The sequence below is a fragment of the Ciconia boyciana genome, chromosome 5, assembly GCF_034638445.1.
Source record: "Ciconia boyciana chromosome 5, ASM3463844v1, whole genome shotgun sequence".
NCBI classification, from domain to species: Eukaryota; Metazoa; Chordata; class Aves; order Ciconiiformes; family Ciconiidae; genus Ciconia; species Ciconia boyciana.
The window spans coordinates 82,959,113-82,978,449 of record NC_132938.1 but is presented as its reverse complement, the minus strand read 5'-3'; the positions used below and the strand labels follow the sequence as shown (position 1 = coordinate 82,978,449).

The following is a 19,337-nucleotide window of genomic DNA, read 5'->3' as shown; positions in this document are numbered from 1 at the left end:
TCAGGGCTTCCCAGAGAGACATGGACATACTGGAGAGAGTCCAGTGAAGAATCACTAATATGATGAAGGGACTGGAGCATCTCTCCTGTGAGGAAAGGCTGAGAGGGCTGGGACTCTTCAGTCTGGGAAGAGAAGGTTCAGGGGTGGGGGGGTGTGGAAATCTTACTAATGTATATAAATACCTGAAGGGAGGGTGCAAAGATGGTGGAGCCAGGCTCTTTTAAGTGGTGCCCAATGAGAGGGCAAGGGGCACAAAATGAAATGCGGGATGTTCCTGCTAAACATCAGGAACACTTCTTTACTGTGAGGGTGCCAGAGCATTGGCAGAGGTTGCCCAGAGAGGTTGTGGAATCTCCATTCTTGGAGATATTGAAAAGGCATCAGGACATGGTACAGGGCAACTGTTTTTAGGTGGCCCTGCTTGAGCAGGGGGGTTGGACAAGATGACCTTCAGAGGTGCCTTCCAGCCTCAACCACTCTGTGATCTTAAGGGCTTTAGGCTCAAAGCAGCACAGTTGTGAGGGCTCAGCTGTATGCCCTGAGCAGCTCATCAGTTCTTCAGGCAGCAAATGCTGAAAGCAGAGCAGGAAGGCTTTAAAAAAAAAGGGAGGGGGTAAACCAAACCTGACATTATGTAATGTCTCACTGCTAGTCTCCTAAAAGCAACACACGCAGAGTATGATTCACTTCTCCCATCACCAATATAACTTGATATAAATCAACAGTAACTTGAAGGAAGTCACTCTGAGGAAAATCAAGCTCACAAAGTATGAGAGTGAGCAGTAATTTCATAAAATGGGGCCAGAGGCTTTCAAGCTCATAAAAGCTAACTGTCTACAGGCAAGGGCCAACAGGCATTCAGAATCTAAAGCATCACACACCACCTTTTGAGTAATATAATCCCCTGAAACCAAATAAATACAATGCCTCTATGGGCAAAAACACAGAAACAGGATTCAGCAGTAGTCCTTTTTGTCTTTTGGCAGTAGTCAGTCATTAACATAAATGAACAGCAACAAAACCAAACAAGTTTATACCCAGTTCAACACCCACATCCAAAAAACATGTAAGTACAATGGCTTGATTCCTCTTGACGACAACAACAAAAGAGAATTTTATCTGAAAGCATAAATGCTCACCAAGGCCAATATTTTGCTTTGCAGCTTCTGATTGGCTTCAGGGTAAATTATCAGTGATTACTGCTAATATCAGGATACAGTGTGAGGCACTAAAAAGAGATAATTACAAGGAAATGAGGAATTATCTGCTGTTGAAACAATAGATCAATTATGAGGTACAGCACAGTAGCTGCAGAGCAGCATTCTTAGGCTCTGAGGGTACTGTCTCCTCTTTCTCATCAACCAAAGAGAAGCCACAGTTATAAAGCTTAATTAACCTCCAGGAGCTTGAGCTTGCTGACTAATTAGCCTCTTGTTGAGACAATACAGAAAAGGACCTAATTCCAATTGTCCACAAAAAATAGGATGGCACAGGCACAGTCCTGGCTCTTCCCTATGTACTCATCCCTCCTGCCCAACCAGTACGAATGTAACAGCCTTGATAGCCCCAGGTCTGGACAACCTAAAAACAACAGTCCTCAGCCTAAAATAAACCCAGCCAAGGAAACTTTGAGAGGTGGGGGTACTGATAAAGAGAAAACAGTATGTAATGGCAGTCGGAGTTCTCCTGCTGCTGCTTCCACAAAGCATGTTGTGCAAAGTCCCCCTTTGCTCCTGTCAATGCAAGTACAGGCACATTGGCAGCGCTTTCACAAAGGGAGACGAAGCTGCATTTGATGGTCGTGTTACTATAGCAGTTGCATCCTTAAAGGAAGCAGGCTTTTCAGCTGCATGGCAGCAGTTAAGAGCAGTTATACCCCAAGATTTATGGTCAAAACTGTTAGGAAGGTAAAGGTTGAAGTTTTTGGGAGCCCAGTTCTTGTCCAACACACCACTGTAGACAAGAGCTACCCCAGCCAAGAAACAGGATCTCGCTGTATACAGCAAAATACCACCAAAAAGGCAAAAAAGCCTCTGGCAAATGGGTTCATCCAGCACCTCCCATCATCCTGGTAAAGAAAATGTTTGATGTCTGGGCTGATGAGCAAAATGGAGTATCTGCAGTAACATGTTATTCGTGAGTGAGCTTTTAGATGAGTTTACTGCATAGCAAGTGCAAATACCCATTAAGGTTAATAAATCAGTGTTGATAATATTTGCAGTTAGCAAACACACAGGAAGGGAAAATTTCAGACCCCATCTGCTTCATACTGAGATGGGAGACACCTGAGATTTTCCTTCCATCTGAATGATTTCACCTTGCTTTTCTGGCATTTGAAAATAGCTATTACTGTGCTGAATTCTCAAAGAAACTACTACTCCCTGTTCTCGGTGAACCAGAATCCCCCTCAAAATCCACCTCCTTGATGGCCAGTCTGGATTTCCTGCTTCTTCATCGGAGTGTCCTGGTGACAAGTACCTGGGTTTGTACCTTCCCTAGCCCCACAAAGTCATGGGAGCAAAGGAAAACAGCCCCAATTTGTTTCTGGGCAGGTTAGCTCTAGGCATTTTTACATCTTGCAGGGGAGGACCTTCAGATCCCACAACCGTGTTTCACTCAATTTGGAGATACATGTCTTCTCCTTTACTCACATTTTGCTCCCTGCTTGGGCAACGGAGTCCTAAGGGTTATCATTTGGCAGTCAAAATAGGGTGTCTAGTTTTCCTGAAGCCACTAGTCCTGCCCAGCCTTTTTAAAATCTATCTCTGGCAGGCTACGGAGCAGGGTGAAATAAACTGCAGATTTCTGTGTATATCTATTCTATCACCCAGTTTAGATGGATAATTTACATCAGTGTGACAGCTGCACCAAATCTTATTTTGTAAAAAGTGCCATGTAAAAACACAAAGATTAAACCTGCAAATATACGTGCTCCAAAAAGCCAGTTCAGCAAGAGGTCAAGATTAATTACTGCTTTAACCAGCACATTGCTGCAGGTGTGTGAAGGGAAGCATCTTTCACACAGGCCCTGGGGGAAGGCATGCTCCACCACACAAACACTGCTCATGTTCTCATTTCTGTTGCCTGCACGAGGTACGTTAAGAAGCAGCTGGGCACAGAAAAGTTGAGAAGAGAAAAAGTAAAAGACTAATTACGGGGGAGCTGCTCAAAGCTGTAAAAAGCTGAATACTTGGGTCTACCTACTGACTTGAAAAGTTTATCCCAGGGCAATGAAGCAAAGGTAGTGGCATTGAACAGCCTCACACTTGGACTGAAGTCTGTTTAAATTGATAAATATCTGCAAGTATTACTACAACAAGTAATCTGAAAATAGGAAAATAACACATTTTAGAAAGTAAATGCTGATTGCACCAACGTGTTAATATAAGATGGCAGACAGATAGCTCTGGATACTGCATTGCCCTGGAAAACATAGGAAAACACCTGACTTGTCCATTCCCTCAGACAAAGTCATCCCAAGGCCTCTAGGACGTAGGGATACGGACCACTGAGCTACGACTGTTTCCCTGAAACTATACCTGAAGCAACTCAAACTCCCCTTTACCACCTGGTTGTGCAGAAGAATCCAGAAGGGAAGGCTGCACAGCCAGCCTGAAGGAGCCGCACGGCTGGCCCCGGATGGCACTCCTGGCAAAGGCCAGGGCGAGCGGCAGGGCCGACCATGGGGTCTCTTTGCCGTGCGGGGCCGAGGCTGCTCTCTCTGAGTAGCTTGCACCCAGCAAACCCCAGGCTGTGCTGAGGCCTGTTAATGCCCTCACCTGCAACCAGGAATGGCTGCCAACGGCGAGACTGGAGCAGAAACATCCCGCAGGAGTGCTGCTCTGCTCACCACCGGCTCTCACCAACACCGGCTGCAGGCCCGTGACGCCCCGAACATGAAACGGTGGGAAAGCCCGGCACCAGAAGGCATCCATCAAGCAGGAGCTTTTGTGGAGAGGGTCCTGATAGAGCAAGGTTCTTATCTTGCAATGACAGAAGCAAACTCAGAGTATTTTTAAAGAAGGACCCAGAGCAAACAAAGCACAGGACTCGGTAAGAATACGGAACGGACAGTGTAAAAGGAGCATCTAAGATCAGTTCACAAGCTCTAAGTAGGGGTGAAGGATAATTAGAAGTGTATATATATATATATATACCATGTGAAAGTCCAGTTCCTGCTGGGGAGAGGCCAAAAGATCAGCTTCCCACATCCCATGGCAAGGTCTGTGCAGGCACAGATGAGAGCAAGCCGTCTCCCAGCTCTACCAGCCAACCAAACTACTTTAAACCCAAAACCCAATTATTTGCAGGGATCCAAAATCAAACCCTCGAGACAAGGAAAAGATGCTGTGATTTGCTTTCTGTGAGACAAACTCCTACCCAGCCTCACCTTGCAAAACCTGAGCTCCCACACACACACACACACGCGTCCCCCAGCTTCACATCGCGGATGGAGCCCCAGGGGAGGGGGGGCCATAGCCACATCTGCCACCCCTGCAGGGAAAAGGTGAGATACGCTCCAGAAGGGGGGAACTTCACAACCAGATGCATTTTGCTCCACTTAAATGTTTAGTTAATAAAAAAAAAACCTCACCCTTCTGTCTTTTAAAGGGGCCGTGCCACGTACAGGCTGTCACAGCGTGCCATGGAAAGGCTGTTTTGGGAGCACACAAAGGCTGATGCTGAAAAGCACTTTTTAAAATTCAGGCGCAAAACGATCTGCCTTCTAACACCCTTACTTTTAAGAGCGGGAAAATGCGGGATTGTTCCTTTTTCCCTCCTTCACAGGGTCAAAAGGGGAGGATAAAGGAACAGGTTTTTCGACGGACAACTTTTCAGGATTTTTTGCAAGGCTGCTTTCTACCACCGGCATGAAATAACCGACGGTAACCTCGCTCCTTTGGTTCACCCCTTTGGAGATAGATTGCTAGAACACAACGCCACTCTTCTTTCAAGGAAACTTCTTCCATCGCAGATGGGAGGGCAAGAAGGAAGGGAGGAGAGCGCAGCCCATCTCTGCAAACCAAGTGCACGAAGACAAGAGAACAAAAACAAATGACGTGCGCCACGAAGAGCCACCCGGGCCAGCGCTGGGACGAGAAGTCACACCCGGGGCACGGATGCGCTGCTATGCCCCTGGCCGGGGCGGGGGGACGGGACAGGGGCTGGAGGAGGGCAGGGCGTGCAGCGCAGGCACCGCGCACACCCGCCGGCATCGCACACCCGCCGGCATCGCACGCCCCTGTGCAACGCGCGCGCCCAGGCGCTGCACGCACACGCACACATGCATACACACAAGAGGAGCGCTGCTGGGAGCGTTGCACGCACGATGCTTTGCACGCCCGGCGCGCTGGGCGCACCCACGCACAATGCACGGCTCGCAGGATGCGCGGCGCGCGCGCGCGGGCTTTGCACGCCCTCGTGCAACGCACGGGCGCTTGCACATGCGTTACACACCGATGCGATGCACCGTACGCACAACGCTGCGCTGCACGCACACGCACTTCACACCCGCGCACTGCGCTGCCCACGCGTGCACCGCACACCCCCCCGATGCACTGCACGCACGCACGCACACACACACACACACACACCCCCGGTGCCTTGCACACCCGATCCCGTAGCGGGAACCCCCGCCCTCACCCCCCGCTTCCCGCCCCACGGCTCACCTCCCCTGCGCGGCGGCGGGGTGCCCGGCGGGGCCCGGCCATCAGCACCCCATGGCGGGGCGACGGCGGCGGGGCTCCTCCGCGGCGCTTCAGCACCGTGCCGGCCCCATGTCCGGGGCGGCGGCGGCGGCGGCCGGCGGGCTCATGTCGCCATGGCGGGGCCGGTGCGGGGCCGCGGCGACGGGGTAGGGGGAAGGCGGGCCGCCGCCGCCGCCGCCGCGCGGGGGGAGGGATTAAAATAAAATAAAATAAAAATTAAAAGGGAGGGGGGGGAGCGAGAGGCAGCCCGCAGCCAGCCGCTTCCCGGGGGGAGCAGGGGAGGGAAAGAAGGGCCGGCGCGGCGGCCTCCCCTCAGCCCGTCCCCGCCTCCCGCGCGGGCGGGGCGGGGCGGGGCGGCGCTCGCGGCGGCCGTTGCCGTTCAGCACCGCGGGGGGGGACAACGCCGCGCGGGGGGCGCCGGCGGCCGTTGGAGGCGGCGGGGGGATATCTGCCGCCTCGCCGCCTCTCTGGTCGCCCGCCCCCCCCCCGCTGCCCTCCGCCGCCCGTGGGCACACGCTTCGTCGCTCGCCGCCCACGCCGCGGCGGCGGGGAGAGCCCCGGTGCGGGAGGCGGTGCCGGGCCCGCCGGCGGGCGGCTGTGAGGGGGGGACTCTCTTCCCTCGGGCCGCCCGGCGGAAGGATCGCGCGGAGTAGCGCGAAAGGATCCGCTTCTCCGCCGTTCCTCCGCGGCGCCTGCGCGGCTGTGGCGGCGGGCGGGCGAGCGGTTGCCGCCGCCTCTGTCTCCGTGCCGGCGCTGAGGGGGCTCCGGCGGGTGGCTCCCCGCCCCGACTCCGGGTGTGACGGAGCCGTGGGCCCCTGCCCGGCCGGTGGCCGCGGAGGGTGAGTCGGCCCCCCGCCGGCAGTGGAGGCGGCGGGGAAGGGCCCGCCGGGCAGGGCCGTGGGGACGGTCAGCTGTCACCGCCGCCTCCGCACACCTTTCCCCTGCAAGCGGGCGTGTGGGCGCCCACGGCGGCTGTCTGCTCCTTCCAGCAGCCCCGGCATGAAAAGAGGTTTCACTTCGCCCCCCTCTGTGACACTTTGGCAGCAGGCAGGTTAAAGCTTTAAAGTTGTATTTAAAACACTCGCGAAACAACAAGCAAAGGCGTTTATTTACAAACACCTTCTTGTGCCGACGCTCACAAAAGCGTCAAATTCTCGCTGCTTTTATGTCCCTACCGTGTCTCCTGGCCTGTGTTTGCTGGGACAGAGCTCCCTGTCACCGCTAAAGTTGCCTTATTTACTGTCGTGCACGATGCAAACAGGAATTTACCCTTTCCTTGCTTTATTTACTTAGTTAGGCCTTTCCCCAGCACAAACGGCTGCAGGAGGGATTCACTGTCCTTTTCCTTCTCCTTTCCACATGGCAGGCTCGGTCTGGCAGGCCCACTGACATAGCAGAAGACAGAGATGCCCAAAGTGCCAGGGAAGCTGAGATGTTTTCTCACAGCTGTCTTTATTCCTTTTGTCCGCTCAACTTAAGAACTGGACAGCTAAACTTGTGAGTGTTCAAATTTTTTGTAATTTTTTTTTTTTCTTTCCAAAGGAGGCTGGGGATGTGTTACAATACTGTACAGTAAAGACCAGGAACAGAATAAATACTTTGCATGAAAATCCTGGCACTGTGAAGATGAGTGGCAAAACCTTGCTATACCACTAGAGGTTGAAATTAACAGATAAAAGGAAGAAGTTCAGAGCAAAGGCAACTCATTTTCTTTAAACTCCTTCCAGTATCTGTAGTTATTAGCTGTTCAGACAGCACACAAAGGAGGATTTCCTCTAGAGATAACAAGCACAGAAATCAAGCATAAAGAGAGCACAGAATGTTTTGTTTCTATTTATTTCCTGACAAATTAACTCTGAATCAGTTTGCTAAAAATTCATCTGTCATAAGCTTTTTTAACCCTTTCTGTAGTAACTCTCAGGCCACACTTATAAGACTGAAATGAAAGGCCATTTTTGCTGCAGCAACCAAACTCCTCTATGCGTAGGGTGAATCCAAGCTTGCTGTGTGCTGCTCCCTTCCATTTTTCTTACTTTTTAATCTTGAAATAGAATATGCCTTTTAGAACTAAGAAAGTGCAGGGAAGGGCAAGTCCCGCTGGAATTTTATCTAGCTTTCCCAATTTCATTCTAATTCTTCTGGGTCTCATTGCTTAAGAATCAGTGTTCAAGAAGTCTCTAAAGCTGTTACGGTTTTCCAAAATCGGTTGGCCCACTGGTAGTTTGTGGCAGTGACCAAGTGAAGATGATGCTCCTAGCTGGCAAATTCTTGCTGGAGGTCTGACCGACACTGTCCCGTGATGGTTCCGCTCCCACAGTTACAGCAGTTCTTGCATATTCTGACTATCTGCTCAAGGGATTTCCATCGGGGCCCTTCCCAGAACATTTCACATGTCAGCGCTGGGAGCCCGAGGCAGTATGGCACATCCTCAGACCAGCAGACTGTGGAACTGATGGTTTGGCAGGAACCTCTAGTGCTAACATACCGCAACAGAGTTCCTTTTATTCATCTTGCGCTGAATATGCCCTCAGCTGGATACGTATGATTACAGTCCTTTGTCCTCAGTAACAGTAGGAAGGGACAGTTGAAGCAGCACCCAACTGAGTTGAAAGTAGCGCAAGAAACTAGTCGGCTACCGGATCGATACTCCTTCCAAAGGAAATCCTGGAGACCGAGGAGTGAGTCACCTGGCACAGGAGGGACCTCAGAGCAGGTTGTCCTAGAAGGGTGGTCAGTTGAAGGCAAGGTCTCCCAGGACCACTTCCAGCCTCTGTAGGAGGTGGCCTAAGTCTGGGCATAACCGCCCAGGGGACAAAATAGCAGCACAGTTGTACACACTCCGAGAAGAAAGACACAGCATGTGCCCAGAGCAGCTGAGGGTTATGGTGGGCAGGCTGCCATAAGTAAGTGGCTGCCAAGGCCAAGGGATTTAGAGAGACGGCTGAGAAAGAGAGGGAGGCAACCAGCAAGAACTCTGTGTGTTTGGGCCTGTGGGCAGGAAGAAAGCAAAAGAGGCAATATTAAACCTAGGAAAAAAAATTTACCAGGTGAATGTAATGAAGCACACCTGGAGGAAGGCCATTACACCATTACAAGCAGGTGTTCCGCATGCACTGTACAAAAATCTGAAGCCTTGGAACAATATAAAGACCCCAAGTGCCATGTCAGGTAGGGAAGAAGTACACTTCGGTAGCAGGGAGAAAGCCTATTCATCCCTGGGGGGAGGGAAATGAAGCGTGCCTATTTTAAAGAGACTTGACAGGACAACGACATTGCCACAGGCAGCAGGTACAGTGGACTCGCTGTCCAGGCGTGCAGGGGGCTTACAGCAGTACGAGTTGCTCTGGTCATAGCAAAATGAAGTGTGTCCCAGCCTGGTTCCTAAGACAGCGTGACGGCGTGCACGTGTGACTACGCAGGTGGCCACTGCCTTCATGCAGACTGGGCTCTAGGGAGGTGACAAACCAGTAAATATTAGACCAGCGAGAGACCCACGTTAGTGGAAACAATGAAATCCCAGATATAAGGCATTTGTAGTACCTGCCTTTCAGCTTACGCAATGCCTGATTTTTCTGTCGCTGAGTGGAGGGAAAGAAGAGACGCTACAGGATTCACAGCCAAATCCCAGTATGTTGCAAAGGGAAGGACATGTATCTTTGCAGCAGACATTTCTATCTGCGCTGTTTAAACACCCTTCAGAGGGAAAAACAGATGGTCTTGTGGTTTGGCTCTGTGTTCTGCTTTGGAGACCCAAGCGCTATGCACTGCATGACTTTTGACCAGTCAGTTAAACCCAGAGATGCAAAGGTTCATACTAATTTTCATATCCACTCAACTTATGTGCACGCAAAGTCCAGCACGGGCAAGCAAGCTTGGTGAGTTCAAATATGTATGCAGACAGCAACTTCAGAACAAGGATAAATTTACCCTCGTGTCAAGTTGGTTGTGAGGCTAAATTAAAATATTGTGTAAATCATTTGAATATCCCGAGGGGCTAGAGACGTGCAAACTTTTAATAATAATTGTTGTTTGGATTTAGCCGGTCGAGTTCAGTGTAGTGTGGCAGAATAAGTCTAGTTATTCCTGTGTTTGTGCTTTGACTCCAACCATTATATAACTTATCTATATTTATTGCTAACCTGAGATCTTTAAAATAGCAAGCAAGTTTTGATCAGCCCAGAGAAGGCAATACTGATGTTGGTTTAAAGAACAAAGCACACAAAACCTTAAAAGAAATTAATGAAAAAGTCCTATTGTTCTTTTCCAAACCGATCTCAGACATAAAATTTGGTGAGCAGCAGAGCTCTCATCAGAAGTCATGTTCATCATGAAAGAGGAAGGGCCTGCAGCATCTCTGCTGCCTGCCCATAGGCAGGCTGAGCTTGGGCCGTTGGTGGAGGAAACCTTCGCAGAGGCATCTGAGTGCTCATCAAAGCAATCAGGAGAGATACGTATGCTGATAGCACTGAAGAAATGTCATACTGAGGCTTACTCAGGGCTCGGAAAGACTCCTCTTTTTGGAGGGAACTCCTTTTTTCAAAGACTGGAATGAAACAGACTCTCAGGAAGCGATTTTTCAGAAGCTTCACAGAAAGTTACACTCTGTTTTCTTTGTCTAGAGGCACAGTTTCCAAAACAATATTGTGGAACATTGGGAAAAGCAACAGAAGGAAAAGAGGAGAATCCTAAAAAATAGTTTATGGTGAAATTACCTGACAAGACTTTGCTCAGCTTCCTGGGAGTAAGTGCTAATCAAATAAAAATCATCAGCACATAGGAACTCTCAAAGAGGAATGAAATGGGTTTGAGCACTGAACTGTCTTTGACCTCTGTGAAAACTGAACTATCCAAAATCGCTAGTTATTTTTGCAAATCTTATCCTTTCTGTGCAATGAATCAATGAATGGAATGCTAATTTTCCAAGTAAGTAGTGTGGAAGTGAGTACATACAAATTACAAGACTGTTCTACCTTTTAAGTACATTAGCTATGCTTGTTCTTACAGGCAATAATGAATTGCCCTTTGAAAAAAAATAATCTAGTATTCCTGAAGTATGTGGCAAAGGAAGAAAAGAAACTAGATGCAGGCTCCTTCATTTCTTTCAGCTTAAAATGTAGATTTCCACTGCAGCTGGACAGACAAACCCTGGCTTCAGTTTCACAAGCAGAATTCAGCTGTTCCGTGCCTGAAACTGAATCTAAATTGTTGTCCTGGCATGGAACAGGAAGAAGCATCTGGCCGGTAAGAGAGACTAGCAGCAAGCAAGCCCCCTTTCCAAAGTATTCTACGTTGGTTTACTTTTTCCAAAACAGATGAGGAAAAAAAAGCAACATAAATTCCCTGTCCAAATACTTGTCAGCTTTCGAAAAGAAAATTTTAACAACAAAAAAAAATAGCTTGCACACTAAGCGTCTCAGATAGCTAAATTCATTTGTTAATAAAGATAGCAGAAAGAGCAGCCATGGCTGCGTGTAGCATGCACAGTCAACAAATTGTGCAATTGTGCAATCTGTTCTGTCTCTTTTAAATCAATTGTCAGTTTTAGTGCTCTCCCTTATCAGAAGCTATCACCTGTCACACAGGGAGAGGCAGTCTCTCAGGTATGTAGCCACTTGGTTTTGATTGTAAGTCCACAGAATCGCATGTTAAAAGGAGTCTGTTGACATTAGAAATCATCGTAAGCTGAGTCACAGGAGTCCCAGATCGAGTGTAACATCTCCATGGCCTCTTAGGACTTCGTAGCTGTTACCACGCTGCTTTCCGACAGTCTCTTGCAACTTCTTCCTAGCAGCAGGAATATAAATTATTTACTAGGAAAACAAACCCTTCTATTAGAGCTGAAGAAGATTCCCTTGCTATGTGTTCCCACCACAGAGCTTCTTGAAACACCAAGACACGCTTCTGCTTTCAGCCAGAACAGTGAAATACATGCATAGATTTAGCAAATGAAGTACCTCTTTCACATTCAGTGATTAATTCGGAGAGAACTGCAGGCACTAAATTAACCTTTTTACCTGATTTATTTTTACTAAATAAACGGCCCCATAATGTAATTTTCTCAACCAGAACAGATATTTTCTGCGGTTTGCTTTACTATTTGGAAAATGTTCTAATCTATTCCAAATCTATTCCATTTAACTTGGTAATAGTAAAACCTTCAGACTCTGTCACTCACCCTAGGGATTGCACCTGTAAATCAATCGTTCTTCCTAGAAAATAGATGACTAGTCAGAAACGCATGTTGCAACATGAGAGAACACCAACAGCAGATAGGAATGTATCTCCTCTACAACATTTCCAATTTTACCCTTTTAGTATTGGCAGCGTGAATGATATAGTGGAACAACTAGCTGATAGTAATATTTCATGTGCATTTCTCCTTAATTTTGTTTCATACATATGATCTACGTGCCTGAGCCCAAATTACTATATGGAAGAAAAACATTCTTAGTTTAACTGTCTGTATCCAAACCTTTTTTGACCTGCCCTTCTAAAGGATAAAATGGTGCCCAATTTTGGAAAAACTCGTTTCAAATAGTCATCATCTGCCATGAAGTTTAATTCTTGAATAATTTGATTTGAGGAGATGTGTTTTCTTGAATCGCTTTCTAAAGTACAATATAATTTCTTATGGCCTTTCTTAACAGTGCTAGAAGCAAAACAGGGTGGTAAGATGGCAGTACAGGAGAAGCAGAAAGTGGCCTACTTTCACAATCCAAGATCGATAAGTAAATGGGCATTATAAAGGCAAAGGTGTTAACGGCAATAAATAGTCATAAGATTGAAGAATAACTGAGGTTGGAAGGGACCTCTGGTGGTTTTCTAGGCCAAACTCCTGCTCAGAGCAGGGCTAATTTCAAATGAGGTTGAATAGTTTTCCACATTGCGTGTAACAAAGACGATGGGTAAGTGCATGGGCATGGACATCAAGGTAAATCAAGGCAGCAACAGCTGTGTACTCTTGAGCGTACCTACTCCAAACAAGCCTTCAGCTAAAGCAACTTTATCATGGTCTTCAGGAAGGGAGAAAATGTAACAGTGCCTTAAAAATTCATTCTCTCTGGCTCATTTAATACAGGTTTTCTTACATTTTTCACTTCCGGAACATAAAAATTCCTTTCTTTTCTCCATGTGACTACTTAAAGGCAGTTCACAATAATTACCTGACTGTGGTTATATTTCACCGTAGACATCATCATCTATAATTGTATATTTTATGTCCTGGAGAGTTCGTATCAGCATTGTAGGAGTTTATAATCTTGCAAAATGTATAGCATTTCTGTGACACTTGTATACATGCCTTTTTAAATTGATAATTTGCTGCCCAGTAACATAGTGACTTGCACTTTTCTGTGTGTCAGGATCACATTCGCTGATGCTCTTTTGGATAGAAGAAGGGTTGCAGGTTTTACAAAAGTGACATACATTCCTGTTTGCTCAGAATCACCTGGCAGCTCAACTGGATACAGCAGTCTTCATCTCCTGTCCTCACTCCGGAATCCTTGCTGCTAGGGTCTGGCTTTTCTTCCCCTGAAGGAGATGGGAGCTTTGCCACGGACTGCAGTGACAGCAGGAGGAGAGCAGACAGAGATTAGGCAAGGTGTTGGAGGATTTTCTGCATGCCCTGTAAGTATTTAGGGAACCGTGTGATATGTGATCCTAAATACAAGGTTAGGCAGTTTGAACTCTCGAGTTAGACCCAGATATTTCCAGACAGGCAGAGCTACCTACTGACTGTACATCTGAGAAAGTACATCTGAATTATTTCTTCTGGCAAGTATCAAGAGTATGTTAGTGAAATGGGCCTGGATATGGTAGCTTAAGATAGAACTATGCTGGAAATGTCCCTGCAGCTGTTACTTGGAAAACATCTGTGGTACTGTGCACGGAAATTTGTACATCTCCATTCACACTAGCACAGAGCAATTAATCTTGTGAAACAAAGTATAAATTATTATTGGGAAATATGAGAAGGACATTATGCACCAATGGACATGAAATGACTAAAGGTAGTTAGCATTTGGAAAGAAAGGAAAAAAATGGAATATTCCATTTCTGGCACAGGAAATAGAACAAGACCAGCAGACTCTGCGAGACTTCCAGAACTCCAACTGCTAGTTATTTGAGTAAGAATAACCAATCCACTAGACTTGAGGGGTGACATTTTTTACACTTACACTTGGAAAAAACCTTCCATCTGTGGTAATTTGTCACAGTCTGTGTTTGTATAGTCTGATAAAGGGAAGAATATACGGGTTGACATGATTTCTTATTTACGGTTAACGGTTATCCCTATGCAAGGTATAAAAGACATTGCCTCGGAGAACTCAATTTTAGCAAAAGACATACAAGAAGGTAAACTTAAGAAACCCCGGGAAAGGACAATGAGATATGTTTTGTTCGCAGCACATTAGATAATTAAGGGATTTTTCATCTCTTGAGGCTTTCAAATTAAGCCTGGGTCATTAGAAGGTGTGCTTACCAAAAGGTAATGGCCTGTTGTACTTAAGAACTCAGACGGGATAATCTGAAGAGCGAGTGTGTAAGGAATTGAGAATGTCTTTGGTAACACAGCAGAGAGCAGCACGATGAGAAATGAGGGGGGATATCTGACTGGTGGCCAGAAATTTGTCCCTGACTGCTACTGAGGCAGGGTTTCTGCTAAGAGCCGATGAGGTGTACGTTGCAATGTGTGACCCGTCGTGTCATCTCCCAATAGCCATGTATGAGCTCTGTGGTACAGAACATCTATACTTGGCTATTTTACCTATTTTCTCTCATGATACTTGGCATTGCATGATTAAAAAAACAGAAATCAAGATGGAAGTATCTTCCTATTGTTTCGTGGATGCTTTGTGCAAAGGGTCTTTCGGCCTTTTAGTGTTTAATCCCAATTATATAAAATGGATTTGCACTGTTTTAAATCTGAAAATAAATTTTAAATAGCCATTCCCAGTCCTCGTAACTGAATGTCTCCTAGCAAATAATTTTACCCAACAGCTGCCTGCTTCTACAGTCAGAAAGGTGACTGCTCTTTATTTCTTGGTTTAACTTTTAATGACTAATTTAAATTCCATTTATGCAGAACCCCTATGATTTTGAAAATGCCTTCTGAAATTACGCACAACTACCTTTCTAAAAAAATACTTTAAAAAGCCTTAAGTACAACATTGCCTAGAATTATCTTGTCAATTAAATAAAAGAACCCACTTGAAATAAGTGACAAAAATATACAGTGAATGAAACGCACCTTCCAGTAACAAATCATTATTAAAAGAGACCTTTAAGCAAACTGCTAGTTACGTGGTCACGCTTAGACAAGCACAAGGTTATTGAAACATACGGCTTCCTTTCAGACGATTTAACTTGCACTGAAGGCAAATTATTGCCATAAAAGCACTGAAGCACGTTGCTCAGGCATTTGATGTAATTCTATTGGCTTCTAAAAGATTACCCTCGCCGCACAGCAATGTCAGTGGGATCAGAATTGGGTCTGCATCTTCAGCTGCCATTACAAATACTGCCTGCAACGTCTTCCTGCAGAAAATTGATATATGCAGCTGATATTATTATCTAAAAAAGACAGGAAGCAATATTTTAATAGACTTGAAGATGCAATATAGATTTCTGACAATAGCTGTAATGGAAATCAGTGAGACTGAGCCGGCTCACAAAGGAGCTGCAAGGGGACTAATGCACAGGGCACCTAAACCCACCCAACGCAGAAATCATGAATAATAATTGTATTCACTGGGTAAGTTATGAAATGTGTCACAGATTTGGAGTCTTTCCTGGTTCCTTCCTTTTTCTCAGTGCACAGAGAGTGGAATTTGAACAAGGTGGGGCAATGACAACCCATGAGCAACAAAACTGCAAATAATCTTGATGTGGCACTGGTGAAGTCATCCACGGGTGCCTTCCCCTTCTCACCCTCTTTACGTGAGGCTTTGCACTGGTGTGGGGGTCTAGTTCCCCCTTCCTCTTCTCATGCTGGAGCTATTTTCAAGGCCTCCAAAATGAGGTTTGATGATGTTACAAAAGTAGCTTGCATAGGACACCGTGCTTGTAAGCTTGGCAGTCAGCTCCTTAACACCACCCTAGATCTTTTCAGCTCTGTGTGGAGAGAGGTCTTCATGAAAACATGGGCAGAGAATCAGGCTCGCCGAAGAATGCTGTTCACTCTCCGGCCATTTCCTTAAGCTCTGTCAGTATTGGGGATCATGGTTTGCTCTGGTTACCAGCATACCGTACATGGACTTGCTCATAGCCATGAAATAATAGGCAGGGGGCTATCCACGGTGTTATTCCTGGAACAAAATCCTTTTGCATCAGTGAAAAGTCTCAATGAAGACCTGGAATTTCCTTCGCGAATCAAGATTTCAGCACTACAAGCAAGTCAATTTTTAGCTGTGTTTTACAAGTTTTATGCCAGCTACTGTACAGGGAATAAGAACATTTTCTAGGAAAGATTTGTTTTCCAATAGACGTTTTGATCTCTCTCTTCTACTAACTTCATCTTGGGAGTCAGAAGTTAGGTTTCTCATGGTCAGAGGGGATTCAGAAATGCCTCCTGAAACAGGAGGCATTAATATGGTAGCTTTTTTTTTCAGTAAACAAAGTATGCGGTATCAGTACAGGGCAGCTTTATACGAGCTTAAATGCATGCATAATTTTGTGTGTATGTAAATATCGATAATATGTATGCGAATGATAGATGCTTCCTCTAAATATACACTGGCGTTCTAGGATATGTATAACCAGCTCTGCACACAAGCCAGGGTTCTTTGCATCTGGCCTGTCCCAAAAATGCAAGCTGCTTGGCTCAAGGTGCCCTGCAGTCAGCCGCACGTGGCAGGCCTTGCAGCTTAATAAAGATCCCAACGAACAAACGGCACTTCCAGGCTCGCTCTCTGGATGCGTCTGAAAAGCATTTCTGGATGCCCATCAAAAAAAACATGTAAACTTTGCCTTTGCAAAACAAAGCAATACACCTAAACGGCACAGCTGCGCTGTTATAAATTTTCTTGTGTAGGCTAACTTGTGTTTGCCTTTGTGGTGAGCTTCCTCTTGTAATGGAAATTCCTCTCCCCTAGCCATTACTGCTGTTAGATGCTATTTCTGCACTGGTTTGCCATATGTTGCAGCAGCAAGACAAAAATCACAATCTCTAACAGCTTACAGTCTGTCCTAAACTTATTAAGTTTCCATTGATTTGCGTTTGGGTATTGTCGGCTCAAAATATTTTCTGATAACTATAGCTCCCTTCTCCTGAGCTAACAAGATGGGTTTCTTTTTTCTGCACCCTCCCTTCCCAATTTCAACAGCTATTTTGAACTGGGGGTGCGGTCACCAACACAGACATATATGCGCTGTCATTGCTTGTCTCTAGAGTTGTTCGTGTTGCCAGTGAACCTTTTCCCCAGCACCAACCTCATATTTACATTAATCCTTAATCAGTAAGCCTTGCTCTCCTTCCATCTTTTAGGAAGCACGTAATCTGAATAAATTAATTCATTTATTAATTCTGAACTTGACCAACTTCCACGAGCACAAGGTGAAAAGTGTGAAATTGCACTCCTCTGTACCAGTGGGGACATTTACTCCTATGGCTACTCCTATGGATCAAATACCACTCTCCTTTAGGGGCTTCTATCAGGGGAACAAGTTTTACATTCTGGCAGATTTATGAATCATTTCATCTCCTAGACTTGCTCCCTCACAAAGGGCCTGGTGAAGGGAAGCCTATGCAAAGGCCTCAGTTTGGACAGCTTTTATCACCAGGCACTGGTGCCACTGCTTCTAAAAGCAACAGAATCTGCAAAACATTTCTCAGATACATATATATGTGTGTACATATACAGATGTACGTAGCCTTTATATGTGTTTCCCAATATGTATATTTTTGTATAAAAATCAAATGTACACACTGAGGTTACTTTATTTGCCTAAAGAACCTACTTTTACTCCCCTCAGTTAAACAGAAAACACCCAACTGTCAAATCGTCCCATTTAATTAAAACAGAGATTATTTTTTTTTCATACGATGCCTCTTAACGAGTTATGAAAGAATAAGCAGCTCTCAAGGGGGGAAAGGATTCTAGGGCTAATCTCATTTGACGCAAGCTCTCTTGATGTTTGATACTTCACCCGTATTCTCAAAGGAGCTTGAATTATGTTTGAAGAAAATGCTAATTCACGCATGAGCTGTTGTCTCTTCCATCAGTGCAGAAAACAAGGATGTTGGCCAAACCAGACACATTTTTTTCCCCCAGAATTAGGTGCTGACTCCCTAATCATCATATAGGAGCAGTTTGGTCTTATGGGAAGGGAAGTAGTACTACTCTGTGACTTCTGCCTTCCAATTTATAGCAGTGCTGCTTTCCTGGTGCTGCTGTCCTCCATACCAGTATAATGGGATAGCAGTGGGGCATTTCGATTAATGAGTGGCCGTAAAGCGTGTGGAGCTCTTTGGTTAAGTGGTTCAAAGGAAACTATTGTTCTAAGTGACCCCTATTGTTCTTACGTGGGTGTCCAGTTGCCGAGTGGGCAGACTGCTTGTGTCTAGGGTGTTAATTACCACATCTCCCTTAATCATGAAGGTTTGTAATCCTATTTCATTTTGGAAATCCACATGCCACAAGGCCCAATTAACTTCTCTGATATCATCACCTGCTAGTCAATACACAGCTATTAGCCATCCATAACTATTCCCGATGAATTGCTGTGCAGACCTGCCAGGACAAGTTTTGCCAAGCCATATTGGAAGGTAGTTTAGCAAAGCTACTTAAAATAATACCTATTTAATTTGATGGCATTGAAAAGTCTCTCATCACCACAAATAAATGACAAATATTTTTTGTTGTTTCGTTTAAAATTTGTTTTACAGAAGTTAAAGCTTCAATATAAATCTTTGCTTTTATTAGGATCCCAAAAGATTTCAGATGGGTTTTCCTCCAGTTTTAATTCCTTTTTTTGTTGATTTCACACCAGCCTTCCGGTTCAGTGTAACTCAAGAATTCCCCTCTCAAAGGCTATCATCACTGTTTCTAAATAATGAGTACTATAGCATCTGTAGCTAAGGAATTTATAACTTTCTTTTCACTTACTGCATCTTTAGGTTCCCAAAGAATGTCAGGAAGGAATTGCTATTCTGTAAAGCACAGCATGTTACAGAATAGATAAATTGTGTTCTCTCATAATACTGGAAACCCCCCTCATTTCTCCCCCCACATACACACTTCCCTTAATCACAAAAAAAAAGCCACATTGTAAGAAAATTATTCCTGGCATAAGGGAAACACCCCCCAGATTTTCTTTCTAGACCTTATTACGACTCCTCCTTTGCCCACACCACTTGGTTGTTCTGGCAGGTCCAGACAGCCCAGGGAGCAGACTCATTTTCCCTGTTTATAATCCCAAAGCTGGTGAGTGCACCACTTATAGTAAGGATCCTTGGGGTTTGGGTTTGTTTTTTTTTCTCGATCCTACTCAGCTCTTTGCAACAGATCAGTTAATTACAGAGGAACAAAAATGGGGCAGGGATCCTTCTCTCCTAATGTCAAAAATGAGCCCTTCTGCTGCAAGGCTGCAGAGAAAGTGCTGTTGAGCCGTGCTCTTATAACACATTCT

At 45.7% G+C, this 19,337-nt stretch overlaps 1 protein-coding gene and 1 long non-coding RNA gene across 2 annotated transcripts in view; one reads left to right on the top strand and one right to left on the bottom strand.

The window, feature by feature from the left end:
- The window catches only part of CCNI (cyclin I), a 34,937-nt gene extending 28,919 nt beyond the window's left edge, over positions 1 to 6,018 (bottom strand). Inside the window, exon 1 of the mRNA XM_072863376.1 lies at positions 5,670 to 6,018. The gene's annotated coding sequence lies outside the window, so the exon portion shown is untranslated. The remainder of the gene's footprint in view (positions 1 to 5,669) is intronic.
- Positions 6,019 to 6,097: 79 nt separating this feature from the next.
- On the top strand, positions 6,098 to 17,475 carry LOC140652500 (uncharacterized). The gene is made up of 3 exons (XR_012042834.1): positions 6,098 to 6,755; positions 7,075 to 7,205; positions 13,150 to 17,475. It is a non-coding gene; the product is annotated as an uncharacterized lncRNA (long non-coding RNA).
- Positions 17,476 to 19,337: the final 1,862 nt, after the last annotated feature.